Source organism: Mus musculus, chromosome 8 (assembly GCF_000001635.26).
Source record: "Mus musculus strain C57BL/6J chromosome 8, GRCm38.p6 C57BL/6J".
NCBI classification, from domain to species: Eukaryota; Metazoa; Chordata; class Mammalia; order Rodentia; family Muridae; genus Mus; species Mus musculus.
This window is the reverse complement of record NC_000074.6, coordinates 20,267,621-20,284,845: the sequence shown is the minus strand read 5'-3', so window position 1 is coordinate 20,284,845 and position 17,225 is coordinate 20,267,621. Positions and strand designations below refer to the sequence as shown.

The 17,225-nt window shown below is 38.9% G+C and overlaps 1 pseudogene across 1 annotated transcript in view; it reads left to right on the top strand.

The window, feature by feature from the left end:
• The window catches only part of 6820431F20Rik (RIKEN cDNA 6820431F20 gene), a 29,147-nt pseudogene extending 12,587 nt beyond the window's left edge, over positions 1 to 16,560 (top strand). Inside the window, exons 2-5 of the transcript NR_030708.1 lie at positions 1,369 to 1,565; positions 6,676 to 6,974; positions 10,604 to 10,723; positions 12,627 to 16,560. The product of NR_030708.1 is annotated as an RIKEN cDNA 6820431F20 gene (transcript). The remainder of the gene's footprint in view (positions 1 to 1,368; positions 1,566 to 6,675; positions 6,975 to 10,603; positions 10,724 to 12,626) is intronic.
• The last annotated feature ends 665 nt before the right edge of the window (positions 16,561 to 17,225 follow it).

The window sequence follows — 17,225 nt, the reverse complement described above, 5'->3', positions numbered from 1 at the left end:
GAAAATGAGAGGAATCTAGGTTCTCACTCTGTGTTTATCCATGGGTAATGGGTTAATAGAGAATGCATGTGTTTTTGAGAACACCTGGACTCTGGATACCACCCAGAAGAAGCAGATATTTCTAAACAAGGAAAGATGAATTTTAAGTGGGAGGAGTAATCAAAAAATGTTATATAGGGGGAAATTCAAGAAGTCTGGGAGCTAGAGGGACTCTAGGTCAGAGAAATACAAGGAATCTGGGAAGGTAAACTATGCCAATGGCTCCATCTTACTGCTAATGAGTAGGAGTGTGCTGGTTGGGTTTGAAGAAGCAATAATATGCTGCCTGCAACAGGTTAACTGTTCAATTTTTCTTCTTGTGATTGGGGTGAGACTGGAAAGCATCCTATGAAAAGCTGTCCAGCAAGATAGGATGCTGAGCTGGTGAGGGAAATGTCAGACCATAAAAGAACAAATTGATGCGGTAGCTGTAATTGACTTCAGTAGCATTAGTAGATCCTCCAGTGAGTCAATGGGAATTTGACCTATTAGTTGACACTGTAGTGTTAATTGATCAGCAAAATTTAATTAATTGATTCACAAAGCTCAATGAAGACTTGCCTTTTTAAACTTTTTCTCTATAAATACAGTACCTTGCTAGGTTGGGCTGTGCTGGATGGAATTCACTATGAAAGTCAGATTAGATCAAACTAGCCTCTGACTTCTTAAAATTTCTGTGATCCTTCTGTGCCTGTCTACAGAGCTCTGGATTCCATACCTGTACCCCTCCCACACACATACCTTAGTCATTCATTTCTTCATTGATTATTTTCATTACCATCATCATTTCCTGAGGTCTGCCTTGTCTTTCCTTCCATCTCACAGACTATGACATAAGATTCCTCTTATTTTCCATTTGTGCTTAAGTCTTGGTTTATGCTGTGGTTGGCCAACTGTAATGGTTATGGAATTCTGGTGTTTTTTTTTTTCCATGGTATCCTATCTTCTCCATTCTTAAAATAGAAGCTTTTGCTTTAGTATTCAATTCAGTCACCATATCCTTTAAGCATCCTCTCTTTGCTGTGCTGGCCTCTGGCATCCTTGCTGTGGATGCACACATATGATCAATGAATAATAGAGTTTCTGGGTTCTAGACATTGTATTAGTGGCTTTATATTCCCATTTCTCTTGATCATTGCAGCAACCTTTCAACGAATATTATTCTTATCTACATTTCTGAAATGAGCAAGCTGGGTTCAGAGAAAGCTGTCAGCTTTCCCAAAGCTGACAAGTGGTAAACTGATACTCAAACCACATGTTTGCTAAATGAAAACGAAACAATAGGTGGATGGAGGCTGCAGCTAATCTCATCTCTTTCTCTGCTTGCAGAAGCTGACTGCAGAGGTGAACAACCCTGGTGTGATGTCCTCAGTGAGTGAAGATACTCCATTCCAGAGGAGGTCACATCTGGGAGGCCGCCATCCAAAAGAAAGCCACTCTGTTGGTGTAGGAAGTGACAGCTGCATTCTCCTGTGCCTACTGCATAACCAAAAATGAAGGAGAACTACTGTTTACAAGCTGCCCTGGTATGCCTGGTATGTTTGCCCTGGAGCAATGAAGCCACCTGCATCCCTCTTTCCATGGACACCATGAGAAGGGCAAGGAGGGGCAGATGCTGCAACGCTCCAAGAGAGGTTGGGTCTGGAATCAGTTCTTTGTGATAGACGAGTACACTGGGCCCAACCCTGTGCTGGTGGGCAGGGTAAGGCTGCTTATATTTGATGTTGATGTGTCTATATGTGCTCATTATCAGTGCAGAAGGACATGACCAGGTCAAAACAAAACAAACAAACAAATGAACAAACAAACAAAAAAAAACAAGACAGAACAACAGTAGGCAAACTAATGAATAGGCGAAAGCAAGATAAGTAAAACTAAAACAATGAAACAGAAAAAGAGAACAAGAATGATCTACTGTCATTAAAAAGAGAATCATATTATGTGTATACGCATCCAGTCTTCTCCTCCTCATTCATAGACCAAACCACACTGAGAATGCTTCTAATGTTCACTTATTATAGGATAAGGACTCCATTTTGACTTTGGATTGCTTTAGAGTCTACTAAAAGAAATACTGCCTTAATTTATTGAACCATTCTTCAACTGGAGGAATTTCTTAGACTATATTCTAACCCCAACTTGCCTGTTCCCACTTTTATATTCCCATGTCTCACCAATCCCTTTCATCCTACTTTGCTGTTTTACATGTCTGCCTCTGTCATTTCATTTCGTTTTACTTTGTATGAGGAATTAGATTAGCCTTGAATCCTCAGGTCTTGGCACTAATACCAACTCCAATGAAATGAGTGAATATGTGTCTTTAGGATAGGAATGATATTATCCATTTTGTCTTTAGGTATGTTTTTGCTATATTTCCTCTTCTAAGGTTATGCACTGCTTATTCAACTCCATTGGAAATATAAATGTAGAGAGGGCAAAACACATTTGGCAAACTGACTTCTTACTACTTATTATGATAAAACAAGAGACAGTCTTTTAGGTAATATTGACACTAGTTCACAGGAGATAGTTATTTTAATATGTACAAATTGAAGCTCTATTATGTGGAAGTGGTAGACAGACAGTAAATCAGGTTGAAGCAATACCTGACTCCAAACAAGCAAGAAAAAGAGGCAGCCACTTATTCATTTAAGGAAGAAGATAAAATATAATGAGGAGGGTAATGAAATTTAGTTTATGTCCTTAACCCTTATGAAAAATAGAGGCAAGTATCTAATAACCCCTGACATTGAAGTTAAACAGAACTGATTCAATATAGAGAAATGCAAGGACAGATGATAGAGATTCCTAGTTTTGAACCCCAAGGATGCCAACAAGTTATCTTTGTCGTTGTTTTTATATGAAACAACAGTCCATTTTTTATATCGTTTATTTTTTATGCTCAAAAATGTTCATGATAATCTCAACATAACTTAGAATTGGAAATAAGTGTTTTTAGAAATAATGTTCTAAATAATTTCATTCATGTGAAAAAGATGTAGACGTAGTCTTGATAACATGGAAGTAGGGGAAAATAATTGACCAGCAGAATCCTGTAACCAAAGATCTGTGCTGTGTCCACAGAAAGGAAGAGGAAAAAGACAGCCACAGTAAAGCGGGGCAACTTAGCTCAAGCAATGTGTAGAGCTGGGTATCAAATTGCTCTGAGAAAATGACCCTCTGCTTTGTCACTGTCTCAGTGGGGGACAGTGTGTTTAGGCTTGGTGGTGGCAGGGGTAGAGGGCTTAGTGAGTCAGATGACTTTGTGTCTCTGGATATAAAAAATGTCATATGATGCACTCGGGAGAAGACGAGGAATAAAGAGAGGAAGGGAACATCTGGCATCATCCCATGTATGACCTTGAAAAGTAAGGTTCGTAAAAGGACTTAGTTGGATGGTGTGTGTGTGTGTGTGTGTGTGCGCGCGCGCGCGCGCGCCTGTGTCCATATGTGCCTGCTCAGATCTGGCAAAATCTTCCTTTTGAAATGGAGCTAAGTAGGAGGAATAGTTGGCTTGTTCACTAACAGTCTGAATGGTGACGTTCAAGCTTGAATGCTTGAAAATTCCCTGAAAAGGTAGAATTTGGCAAAGCACAGAAGACTTAGAGTTTGCATGTAGGACGTTCAGCCTGTGTCATGCTGTGCTGTGCAAAGCGAGAAGCAATCAGTCTTTGGAGTCAGGAACTGGCCCCTTGATAGCACTTGCTGTGTTCCCAAACTGCTTTCCTGTAGAACCTAATAAATAGTATTGTCAGTACAGTAGATCATCTTTGTGACAGAGGAAAACTAGGGAAGACATACCCAACTTTTAAATCTTGGAGGGAGGAGAAACAAAGTGGAAATGGGATAAGCCGGATGCTTGGTAAAAATTTCAGCTCCATGGCTAGTTATGAAATGCCTCTTTTTTGTTTTATTTGTTTTGTTTTTTGTTTGTTTGTTTGTTTGTTTGTTTTTTCAAGACAGGGTTTCTCTGTATAGCCCTGGCTGTCCTGGGTGAGTACTCTGTAGACCAGGCTTGCCTAGAACTCAGAAATCTGCCTGCCTCTATGAAATGCCTCTTTATGTTTTCATGTGTAATGCATGGAGTTCCTTAGAAACTTTCAGTACCTTGACATTCATATTTATATCATTTCTTTTTTTTATGAAAAATTAGCATTTATTTCTATTAGATATTTTCTTCATTTACATTTCAAATGCTATCCCGAATGTCCCCTATACCCTCCCCATGCCCTGCTCCCCAACCCACCCACTCCTGCTTCCTGGCCGTGGCATCTTGTGAGGCTATGCCAGTGCCTGGCAAATACAGAAGTGGGTGCTCGCAGTCATCTATTGGATGGAACACAGGGCCCCAATGAAGGAGCTAGAGAAAGTACCCAAGGAGCTAAAAGGGTCTGCAACCCTATAGGAGCAACAGCAATATGACCTAACCAGTAACCCCCAGATCTTGTGTCTCTATTTGCATATGTAGCAGAGGATGTCCTAGTAGGCCATCAATGGGAGGAGAGGGAGGAGAGGCCCTTGGTCTTGCAAAGATTATGTGCTCCAGTACATTTCTTTTTTTTTAATGATATATTTATTTATTATATGTAAGTACACTGTAGCTGTCTACAGACACACCAGAAGAGGGCGTCAGATCTCATTAGAGGTAGCAGTAAACCACCATGTGGTTGCTGGGAATTGAACTCAGGACGTTCAGAAGAGCAGTCAGTGCTCTTACCTGCTAAGCCATCTCGCCAGCCCCCGGGACTTAACCTCTAACATTTGATACCCATGAAGCACAGAGAAAGAACAAACACCACAATCCTAGGCTGGATAGGAGAGGGGAACACAGGCCACTAAGGAAACTGTGAACATTGTGGATATTCTATTAGTTCACTGAAATCCATCAAGTAACTTCATATTTCCCTCCACGAATGGCCAAACTCTTAAGAATTACATCAGTCATATTGCATTAAAACGGTGGATTATATTTTCTTACCTTTCAGAAGCAAATGTTTTCCTACTGTCCCTGCCCGAGAAGCCCTGGGATACACAACCAAAATGGTTGTAGATTATGCCTGTGTATCCATGTCGGAGCTGAACTTTTTGGTGTTTCACCAAAACTCTACAAATAATTAAACATATTTAGGAAATTTAAATGATGGAACCATTTTAAAAAGTAGTATATTCAGTTTTTCTTTGTGAACCTCGAGCAAACTGTGTAGGCCTTGGTTTTATAATAATGATAGAAATTATAAATTATTAGTCATTAATATTAAATAAAAATTAGTTACAATCTTTATTGTAGTAAATGCTTGAATATAAGTTTTTGTTTACTTATTTATTTTATTTTTCTGAATTTCTATACCCAACAGGTTTAATCGATTAGTGTTTTTAAATCTAGCTAATTTTCAATACTAGAAGGCAATGAAAATAACTCATATAATAGCATTCATATATTAAAATATGTAAATTTGTTCAAACCATGTAACAATTTCATATAACAATTAAAGTAACATTAATATAAAGGAGGTTAAGGACCTCCGAAATCATGAGGACAATAAGTGAGTGCATAGGGTTTATTGCTGCAGGAAAATCAATGAAGTCTTTGATGGGCGTGGGCTCTGAAACACACAGCAGAATTTGGGCAGAGCTGCTGGTCGAATTGGCAGCTAAAAGACCATAGTAGATTCTTGACTCCATCAATACAGATTTAGGCCAAAATCATCTTGTCTAAAGGCTTTCTGGAAAACATGAAAATCCCAAGGATATTGGAAGTTCTTTCAAGGGTCTGGGGACAACATGTCTATCACTTTGCCCCACTGTCCACTATGATCATAGGGTCATAGGAGATTCTTCTCCCAAGAAGATAATAGCTCCAGACATTACACTCTGGACACTAGACAGTGGATCTAGAAAAATCTGATTAGTTGAAGGATTTGTAATAACAAATGCCTGGACTTGTATTTGTAGTAACAAATATAAGTGTCCTTTGAAGAGGATATCACATGGTGAATAAGGAAGCCCTTTGTACCTAGATGTTGATGGAGCTGCAGAAGTCACAGTTACAGGAATCTACAATTTATAATATACAATTTATAGCCCTGATTATGTAAAATTAGCAAAGAGCTTTTAAGAATCTGTGGAAATAAGTTTGTATATGTATAGGCTTGAATTATTATCTCATAAAGGAGTCATAAGAAACTGGCAAAAAGGTGATTCATAGCTGAAGCAGTGATGAAATGGGAATAAACACTGAGAGAAATATGCTGCATAAAATCATGCTTAAATCTTTTTGAAATATATATGTGCATTTCTTCCCAAATAACTACTGAAGCATATGTGCATGCATATATTTTGTATGTATGCATATATGCAGTCAAAGAGAGAATAAGAGGGGGAGAACATGAACCTGAGAATTAAACATTTGCAAATCCATCAGCTTCATCATTACCCAGGTCATAGCAGTTATCTAAGACTCCATTTCTCTATTCAGAAAATGGTGATGGAAATCACTTCGTCTCATGATATGTGTGTGACTGTATGTATGTGCACACATGTGTACGTAGTGTAACTATCAGCCTATGTGTTTTTATTGTGTTCCTCATGAAATTACAAATCCTACATTCTTTCTTTCTTTTCTTTTTTGTTTTCTAGCTTCATTCTGACATTGACGCCGGTGATGGAAACATTAAATACATTCTCTCAGGAGAAGGAGCGGGAACCATTTTTGTGATTGATGACAAATCAGGGAACATTCATGCCACCAAGACATTGGACAGAGAGGAGAGAGCCCAGTACACACTGATGGCTCAGGCAGTGGACAGGGACACCAACAAACCACTGGGGCCACCTTCAGAATTCATTGATAAGGACCAGGACATTAATGACAACCCTCCAGAGTTTCTGCATGAAATCTATCATACCAATGTGCCTGAGAGGTCCAATGTGGGTAGGTAAGTAATGGTCACCTATTCTCTTTCTATCTGGTATGTCTGCAGGTTGACAGGCTGGTGCCTGCCCTTCAACCCAGGAAGCAGAGCTTGTGTTCAATCATTATTACACATTAATAAGGAAAAAATGCTTTGTTAGATTCTTAAAAATTAAATAGTTTTCTTTTCCTCGCACAAAATATCATGATTATGGCTTCTGCTCTTTCCACCCCTCCCAGTTACTCCACACATCCCCTGCCATCCAGATGCACCCTTTCTTTTCTGTCTCCATAGTAAACAATCAGACTCCTAAAAGATAATGAGAAAAGAATATATAAGATTAAAAAAAGAAAACCCTAACACATTGAACAGAAGAAACAAACAGAAAGGAAGGGCCTCCAAGGAAAAGTGCATAACAGATATAGAGACTCAGGTTTTCAAATGTTTATATTAGACTTGAGGCTCTAAAGTCGACTATCAACTTCCTATTAGCTAGGAAGTCTGGAAGGGGGAAAAATGAGATTCAGTTTAGCAAATCCTGACTTATGTTCAGCTGTGTGAAGTGACACCATTTAATATTTGCTCTTCCTCTGTAGAAGAGCAATAACAATTTCCAGTCTTCAAAGAGTAATGATTATATTCATCCAATCACTAGGGCATTGATGTCGAATAAGTAACAGCAATGATAATGTTTGCTGCTTTGGGCTTCACATTAATTGATGGCGAACACACCCCAGTGTGTTTAACCTCCCCATGATTAAACTTTGCAAAGCAGTCATTCCAGTTGGTCCTGGATAAATGAGAAACCGAAGCAGAAACAGATGAACGAATTTGTGTTACTAAATTCACCCACAATGCATAAAAGGCTGCCATCAGCTGATTTCAAATATGCTTAAAGACACACTGCTTTGCTTGAAGATGGAACTCTAACACATGCCTCTTGGTATCATTTCTGCTTGAATTTCTAGAATGTGGTCTTTTGAGTAAATCTGATTCATTGGCCCCAAGTGAATCTAAAAGCCATCAGGGATAGATTGTTCATTTTACCAGTTAGAGAAAAACCAAGCACCGATTATAAAGATTAGCTTACTCAAGACAGTCAGCTGTGACTTTAGGGCTCTGAGAGACTCCAGTCTGTGTGTGGAGCCTCCTGTGACACAACTGCCATTGCCCTAAGATGTCTACTAAGATGATCTTTTTTTTTTTTTTTTTTTTAGATTTATTTTTTATTAGATGTTTTCTTCTCGTTTCCTCTCCAAAAATCCTCTATACCCTCCTCCTTCTCTATCTATATCTATTTATCTATATGCATATATATATATATATGCATACCCCCCCCACACACACATATATATATATATGTATATGTGACTACAACTCTTCCTGCTCCCCAACTCTCCTACTCCCACTTCCTGGCCCTGGCATTCCCCTATACTGGGGCCTAGAATCCTCGCAAGATCAAGGACCTCTCCTACTACTGATGGCCGATTAGGCCATCCTCTGCTACGTATGCCACTAGAGACACGAGCTCTGGGGAGTACTGGTTAGTTCATATTGTTGTTTCTCCTATAGGGCTGCAGACTCCTTCAGCTTCTTGGGTACTTTCTCTAGCTCCTTCATTGGGGACCCTGTGTTCCATCCAATAGATGACTGTGAGCATCCACTTCTGTATTTACCAGGCACTGACATAGCCTCACAGGAGACTGCTATATCAGGGTCCTGTCAGCAAAATCTTGTTGCAATAGTTTAGAATACCCAATATACAATTTTGCAGAAGTCATGAAACTCAAGAAGAAGGAAGACCAAAGTGTGGATACTTCGTTCCTTCTTCGAAGGGGGAACAAAATATCCATGGAAGGAGTTACAGAGACAGAGTTCAGAACTGAGACTGAAGGAAGGACCATTCAGAGACTGCCCCACCTGGGGATCTATCCCATAAGATCTTCTTTTACTGAGAAAAAGCCAGGCTGAGTCATTGTCTCCTTCCTTCCTTTTACTTATTCTTGTCTGGTCCCTTGACTACACTATCCTCAGATGTGAATTCTAATGAGAAGAAAGGATGGAAGAAGCAGAGGAAGCTAGTCATCCAAACTGATAACCCAGGTGGACTTTTGCTCCTTACAGGACACTTTGGAGACTATGGCAGTTCTCAGACTTTCTACTCTACATATGAAATTATTGTCTTTGTCATCAGAAAGCTGTGTGAACCAGTGCTCCTTTGTATCCCTTCCTAATTTATCATTTCGTCAACTATGAAATCAAGATAATAGTTACTAATGAGTTCTGGGTATATAGGTCAAATAGAAATATTTGATAACTCCTTCAATATTAGAATTTTTGTTTTAGAATTTTAAAAAATTCTTAAAAAATAGAATTCCATTAAATTATAAAGATTTATAACTTTCTTAGCATTCCATGAAGTCTTTCTCTGGTATAACACCCATTTTCTAGAATAATCCCTACTTTGTAGGAAGACATTCACAAAAGACAGTGGGTATAGAAAATTGATTTTGAAAAAGAGTGAACATTGTCTTGCGTTTCTCATAGAAGTCACAGAAAACCCTCAGAAGTAAAGGATAGCTACCTGTAAGTTGTGTAAACAGGTTCTGTACCCTGCCAGGAGGACCTCCCTCCCACCATTCTGCTGAAATGTCAAAGGGGAAACTTGGGCTTTATTCTTGCTAGATGCCCCTGCATGACAGATTCCCAGCTGTGACAACAAACAACATGAAAAGGGGATTTTAAGATGTTATATTTCTCATCCCAAATCTTCCCAAAGTAAAACAGATGCCAAAATGTCCAGCAGAGAATGGAGGCACTTTACCTGGAATTTACCTCAGACAGTGCCTGACAGAGGCATCCTGGATAATTGCCTCTTCCCTCCTTCCCTCTCTGTTGAAGCTCAACATGGCATGTCTCAGATGCTTATTGTGACAGTAGAGCTTGTAAAGGAAAAAAAGGTCCTCCCATTCCTTAATCCCCTGATTTTCATGTCTTCTGACATAGGAATGTCTTAGATCGTATTGATCCCTCACTGATCGTTTCTGTGACGTGGATACAGACCCTACCTACAGAGAGGGAAACATGTAATTTTCATGACATTGGGGAACAGCATTCTATAGAATATTTATAGCCACAAATTAATTAAAATTTAGTATCAGAAGTAATTTTCTTGCATGCAAAGCAACAGTGAAATGATTTGTTCATTGTCACAGATGGGAAAGTGCCCTCTTTCCTTTCATGAAAAGCCATTCTTCATTAATTACCATTTATTGCACTCTCAGGAGAGATTTTTATTTGATTATGTGATATACTAAACAGTGAATTCACATGGTTCTAGGAGTATTTGACAAGAATGTTCATATTATTTTAAATAGCAAACCAACCAGGAAGAACTGTGAAAGTAGAAAGTTTCCTTTTAAACCTTAGTTTGACCTTGCTGATAAAAAAGAAATAGAAGAAGGAAACTAGAGAGGGAAGATTGGCAGGGAGAGGAGTGGTCTGCACTTGAACTATAGGACAATAAGATCATGTAGAGTCATTGTGAGCTTCCTTACAGGTCTTCATTTTAAATGAAATTCTGTAAACAGCAATGAAATTTGCAAAGTTTATTGGATGTTGCTAATTGCTCCCCCTGACCCCCCTTTATTCAGGAACATCAGTTATCCAAGTGACAGCCTCTGATGCAGATAATCCCACCTATGGAAAAAGTGCCAAGTTAGTGTATAGCATCCTTGAAGGACAACCCTACTTCTCAGTGGAGGCCCAAACAGGTATGGTTGATTACATCATCTTTGTAAGTCACGACTTATTTTAAACAAGGAGTCTATGCCTCGTCATTTAACTGCTTTGGCTTTAAAATTCCTTAAATTAAAACGGAACTAAAGGGCCACTTGGCAGTTAGTACGAGATGGCCTATGTATGTTCTGTGCATATGGATGAATGGAATAATACACATTTATTAGTGTCTAAGATGATAATTACAAATATTTAAAATTAAATTTATGAATTGGAAATGCCTTGACTTGTGGATCCATATTAAAAGGATCGAAGGTTGTTACAAAGTAGTGTTAGCCTTTAAAACATCCTTGGAAGACCACTGGGTAAACTAAGAAGTGTCAGGAGTAACTGTAAATGTTCACCCTACTAGAAGATCCAGCACATTCCCAATCTCCTGCTGTGAGCATAGGTTCCCAAAGGATGCTGTAAGATAAAGAGCAGACCAGTAAAGTGAGTCAGTATACAACAGAAACTAAAACAATGTTTCGCTTCATTTACACTAATTTGATTGTCAACAAGAGTGAACACTACAGTCCTATAACATTGTTCTTCTGCAGCAGTATTACACTTTTCCTTCCTACTTAATATGTTCTGTACTCTTGAAAGGTTTTCATACAATTTGCAACTTTTACATGAATTCCTAATTTATTATTTTTTATATGCTTTCTTAACTCTTACCTAATACATATTAATTCATTTTTCATATTCTTACTTCAAACAACAGCTTGTGGAGTTATTGTCTATGGTTTCATGGAGATCTTTGCTTTTAGTCTTTGGGTAAACTAAGGATAAATGTGGGATTTCATCTAGACTACTTAAAATAGTAAAAACTCTAGTCTTCTTTTTTTCTCTCAGGGAACCAAGGCTAGTGACTAACAGTTGGAACCCATGAAACTAACCAATAAGGAACATGATGTCTCATAAGTCCTAGGATGTTGCAAAGAAACACCTCAACACTGGGCTCAGTGATGCTGCGTAACATAGCCCAGCACTTCTTCCTTGCTCTTTGTATTTACACTATAAATACTGCTTTATTCACTGAGTGTAAAAGCTTCCATAAGATCCCTAGAGATGTAAGTAAGCATATTTTTATGAACATCATGTTTAAATATACAGAGGTCATGAATATTTCAATCCTGAATTTATCCTATTTTTCAGTAATTCAGGACATGTGATTGTCCACTGAATTTTTGCACAAGTTTTGTTCATCTTTCTAACTCCTCTGTTCACTCACTCAAAAAATTAATAGTACCTATTTAATGTGTTCAAGTTTATGCCTCCTCTGTAAACCTAATATGAGCTGAAGAGATGTTTCTTTTCTTTTTTTTAAAAAAAAGATTTATTTAGTTTTTATTTTTATGAGTACACTGCAGCTGTCTTCAGACACACACTAGACGAGTGCATCGGATCCCACTACAGATGATTGTGAGCCACCATGTGGTTGCTGGGAATTGAACCCAGGACCTCCGGCAGAACAGTCAGTGCTCTTAACTGCTGAGCCATCTCTCCAACCCCATAGTGATGTTTCTACTAGTTTATGTAGGACTTGATTTCTGAAGCTTTTTGCTAGAAGTCCTGAAGTATAGATTCAGATATGACTTTTCATACAATAGGCTCTTGTCATTCCAGTCTTCAGGATTCTTGTGTCTGAGAGGAAAGACATTGTTACTTGCATTCAGAGTGAAAAGAAAACTAATATGTTGTAAGTAATTTTTATTATTTGCTTGATAATACACAGGTGTTATCTTCAACACTTTCTGCTATGTTTGCCATGTTAAAATGACTTGTCTTTGAGCAGGCTATATTTTATGTATCTTTAGGTTCCCAGGATGTAACATATTTTTTTAAATCTTGTCATAAATGAATATTTGTGATTTTTAAATTTTCGTTTGATAGGAATCATCAGGACAGCCCTTCCCAATATGGACAGAGAAGCCAAGGAGGAGTACCACGTGGTGATCCAGGCTAAGGACATGGGTGGACACATGGGTGGACTCTCAGGGACAACCAGAGTGACGATCACTCTGACTGATGTCAACGACAACTCAGCAAAGTTTCCAAAGAGTAAAGAGTCGAAGCTGGTCTTTGATAATGACCACTGCTCAGCGAGAGCCTCATCTTTTCTTTCACTCCTAATTTACCCAGCTTTCAAAAGGAAGAGTCTGGAAATCCAAGAATCATTTTCGTGATTCTTGCAAAAAACTAGAACAAGATAGCAAAGACTTAAAAACACACCGAGGAAAGTTAAACAGTATAGAGATCATGAGAAGTAAGGAAGTCATTAAAACTGTGTAACTCTGGAGACCAGAATATCTGAGTCTTGAGATATTTTACTTATTAGGTATTAATCATAAAAGGCAGTCATCAATTAACGTTCCTCTGTCTCAGTGTTCTTCACTGATGCTAACAGAACCGTGATCTGATGCTTATCATTCCATAAAAAATCTCCCCCACATCTTGATGATTGTAAGTAACAATCACTTATTAGTTTCTTGACTTTATTTTGTACAGAGCATAGGAGAAATATCTACTCTGTTGTCACTCCAGCATCAGCAGGGCAGTTCTCCTGTGGCAGAAAAACCCACTTCTAAGATTCCTTATAAGCCTGGCAAATTGAGATTAGCTTGTGCTTCCTCTCCACATGGGCCTTTCTGTGGCTGAGTTCTGATCATGAGAACTCCGTGACCATTTTTTGAGCTGATACCAGAAGCCATGGGACTTCTTTCCCTGTAGCCTTAAGGCTGCCAGCATAGCAGTAAAGCTCAGCCAGACCTCACAGTTCTATGAGAGGACCATAAAGTAACATTGGAGGGGCCTGTGGGATACGAGCTATACTAGTATCCTTGTAGAAGATGATACCCTAGCATTTAACCTAAATACAATCTTTATTCAGATTAATCCAGCTAGTGCTAATTTTTATATCATTTGAAAAAAAAAACCGGCAATAATTGTTCAGCCATTGTTATTTTGAATACTGTACAATATTTATGAAGTTACTGAGGGAAAATATTATTTGGCAGTTGAGGGTATATAATTCTTTTGCAGAAATCCATGGTTAGGTTCTTAGCAACAATATTATTGGCTCTGAACAGCTGAAATTCGGGCCAGGAGGACCTGTAGCCTTCTTATGGTCTCCGTTGTATCTGCATTCCTAGTCACAGAGCCACATAGACACAGGCATATGCATACCTAAAAGTAAGATACATCATTAAAATGTTTAGGTTTACTATTTTAATTATGTGTTTATGAGTGTGTCTATATGTGGTTGTTTCCTATCTGTAGGGACCCACAGAGGCCAGGACTGTCAGATTTCCCTGCAGCTGTAATTATGTGTGACTGTGAGCTGACTTGGGTGGGAATAACCAAACTCTGGTCAGCAGGAAGAGAAACATACGGTCTTAGTTCTGAGCCATCACTCTAGCACCAAACAAAACAACTCTTTGGAGACAGTGGTATTGAAATATTGAAATTAATGATAGCTGCTAATTTTAATATCTGGTCACTAATGTTATAAATATCTAAAAAGAGCCTATGTTTTATAGATATAATTGGCTCCTAGGGAAAGGACATTGAGGGGACTAAGGAATTTCTGGAATCATATTTTAGTGTGTATGTGCAAAGGGCAGTCCAGAGTTATAACACAAAAATAATGACTCTGAGCTTTCCAGTAATGACAAAAACACCCATGGCTCCAGTTACAGAGAGTCTGACACACTTTCTGGTCTCTGCAGACACCCACATACACATAGTGTACACTCAAAGACAGACAGACAGACAGACAGACAGACAGACACATAGCGTACACTCAAAGACAGACAGACAGACAGACAGACAGACACACACACACACACACACACACAATATAAAAAATAATAAACCCAAAGGAAGTCAGTTAAGTATACCAATTAAGGAGGCACTATGGTTATTCAAAGTTACCCAAGATAACAATCTACCAAATGAAGATATCATGGTAGAGGATCCTGAGACACATATTAGTTCTTGAGGACTCCAAAAGAGATGGGTCAACCATGCTATTCCTTGTCAGATGGAAAGGTATGCATCTTTGATAATATTGAGGCACATACAACATAGTCAAAGCTGCCTATTCCATTTGCACAATGTACAATTGTTCCATATGCCAGAAAAGTAGGTAGACAGACTTATTCATGGATGTCCACTAATGCCCTTTTTTATATAGAGTGGTATAGAAATTTTATATTTCAGTTTTAATATTTCACAGTCATGGGCTTGAATGAGATTTGGAGAAAATTACATTGCAACAGATCTTCTGAACATTGTTATACATTGTTCATTTCTACAGAAAGTCACACTCCCTGTGCCTTGCCTGTGAATACAATACAAGATTAGGTAGAAAATGGGTACAGTATAATCACGAAAAGAATGCAGCACTGCAGCATATAATAGCTGCAGTAGAGGAAAGGAAGAGTCTAGGGGAGTCCCCTAATGCCAGTGGGCTGAGCACTGCAGGAGAGGGTTCCTCCGCCCACGCATAGTGTGTCTTAGACAGGTTGCTTTTCAAATGTGTCAAATGATGGTGCTACAGCTCATTCCTTTACTGAAAACTGTCTAGTGCTTTCCCTAAATGGAACTCAACATCTTGACTATTTTCAGCAATGCCGTTTACATGCCTCCGTCCTACTGTTATTCTCCCGTAACAGAAGTCCCACTGTACATTTTCAGAATCTTCAGAATTTGCAGCCTCACCTGAGGCTTTCTGACATTTGTTGTTCCTTGTTCTGTGACACTTATTGCCCACATATTCATACACTTGTCTTGCTCATTTTCTTCACTGGAGTTCAGATTTCTTCCAACGAAAGTTTTCTGTCTCTACCTTGTCCAAAATAAATCCCGATTTCCTTCTCATCTACACATACTTAACCATGATAGGTGTCCACTCACATACATTGTCATAGAAAAACATATCATACCCCACTCGTATAGAGCATAAAACATATCACACTAACTCGTATAGAGCATAATCACATACATAACTACACACTCATTTGTGTAGCTTAAACGCTTACACACACACACACCCTACTTCCCTTTATCCCTTACCATACAATACTACTTAGCCTATAACATCATAGTGTATCTAGATATGTTTTGTTTTCTCTTTTTTTTAAATGTCATGTTGAGAATGATAACTCTTCCTTTACTTAGCTTCAGAGCTAAAAGAGTAATATATCATCATTTGCATTCATGAGAAATAAATACTGTAAACATAAATATAAATAGGTGTGGCACCATTCTTTATTTCTGAAAAATATAAACATAAAGGGAGTTGACTGTCTAAAAGCTTCCAGAGCATTCCATGCTTTACCTAGTACAAAGGATGAAGAGTAAGATGAGAGAAATATCTCTTTGCTCAAGAAAGATTCTTGAAAGATTTGTATTTGTCTCTAAAATAAATATGAAGTGATGAAACCTTTTTAAGCAGGGGGTAAATTTACTCTTCTGTGGCTGCTTTTCTTTGAGCAATTAGTTCAAGGAATCTTTGGCATTAGTTTGTGGGACACCCTGAAAAGGAAGCCTCAGGTGTTCCAGTATGTGGACTCTTGCATAGGACCTTGTCACTGTTTTCCTTTCTCTCGTGTTGTGGGTGACCTCATCATCTTACCAGGACCCCAATGTTGTTTTGTCATGCTGGAAGGAACACATTGCTCCTGCATGCTGGCCATCTGGGATCCTCTTCCCATCCATCCACTTCACTTCTGCGTCTACCAATAAAAAGTTCAATTTTAAACCCTTTGAGAAATTTGCTGGGATTCAATGAAATCTGAAGTCTTACAGCTGCCAAATAAAAAGTAAAATAAAAGTAGATGTCTTTTTCTTTCAGGCGTGTACCAGATGTCTGTTTCAGAAGCAGCTGTCCCTGGGGGAGGAGGTAGGAAGGGTGAAGGCTGAAGACCCAGACATTGGAGAAAATGGCTTAGTCACATACAATATCATTGATGGAGCCGGCATAGAACTGTTTGAAATCACAACAGACTATGAAACACTATGTTGCTGCTGCTGCTGCTGCTGCTGCTGCTGCTGCTGCTGCTGCCGCCGCCTCCTAGAGCTCCTCATTTAGCCCCCTGAGACAAGCCTGTGGTTAGTTGTTGTTAGCCTTGCTACACAGACAGGAAACCATAGCTAGGAATTAGACACTGCCTGAGGTTTGAGAGCTTGCTGTTAGCACAATACCAATTCCGAAACAGGCCTTCCTCACTCTCAGGGAAGCTTCTTACCTGCCAGGCTTTCCTGCCCTTAGGCCTTGTGTCAGTGGAACTCTTCCGGGTCACAGTAATTCTCTGTTAATAAAAGTTTCCCACCGTGTGGGCATTCAACGTTAGGGCAGGAAGGGGATGCCTTTGGTTTCATCAGTGGTGGTGTGAAAGACCCACAACGTGAGGACTCCCCCACGTTCTGACTCAGGAGAGGCGACACCCCAAAATCACCCACAAGAAACGGTCTTGCTGCAAATTGCAA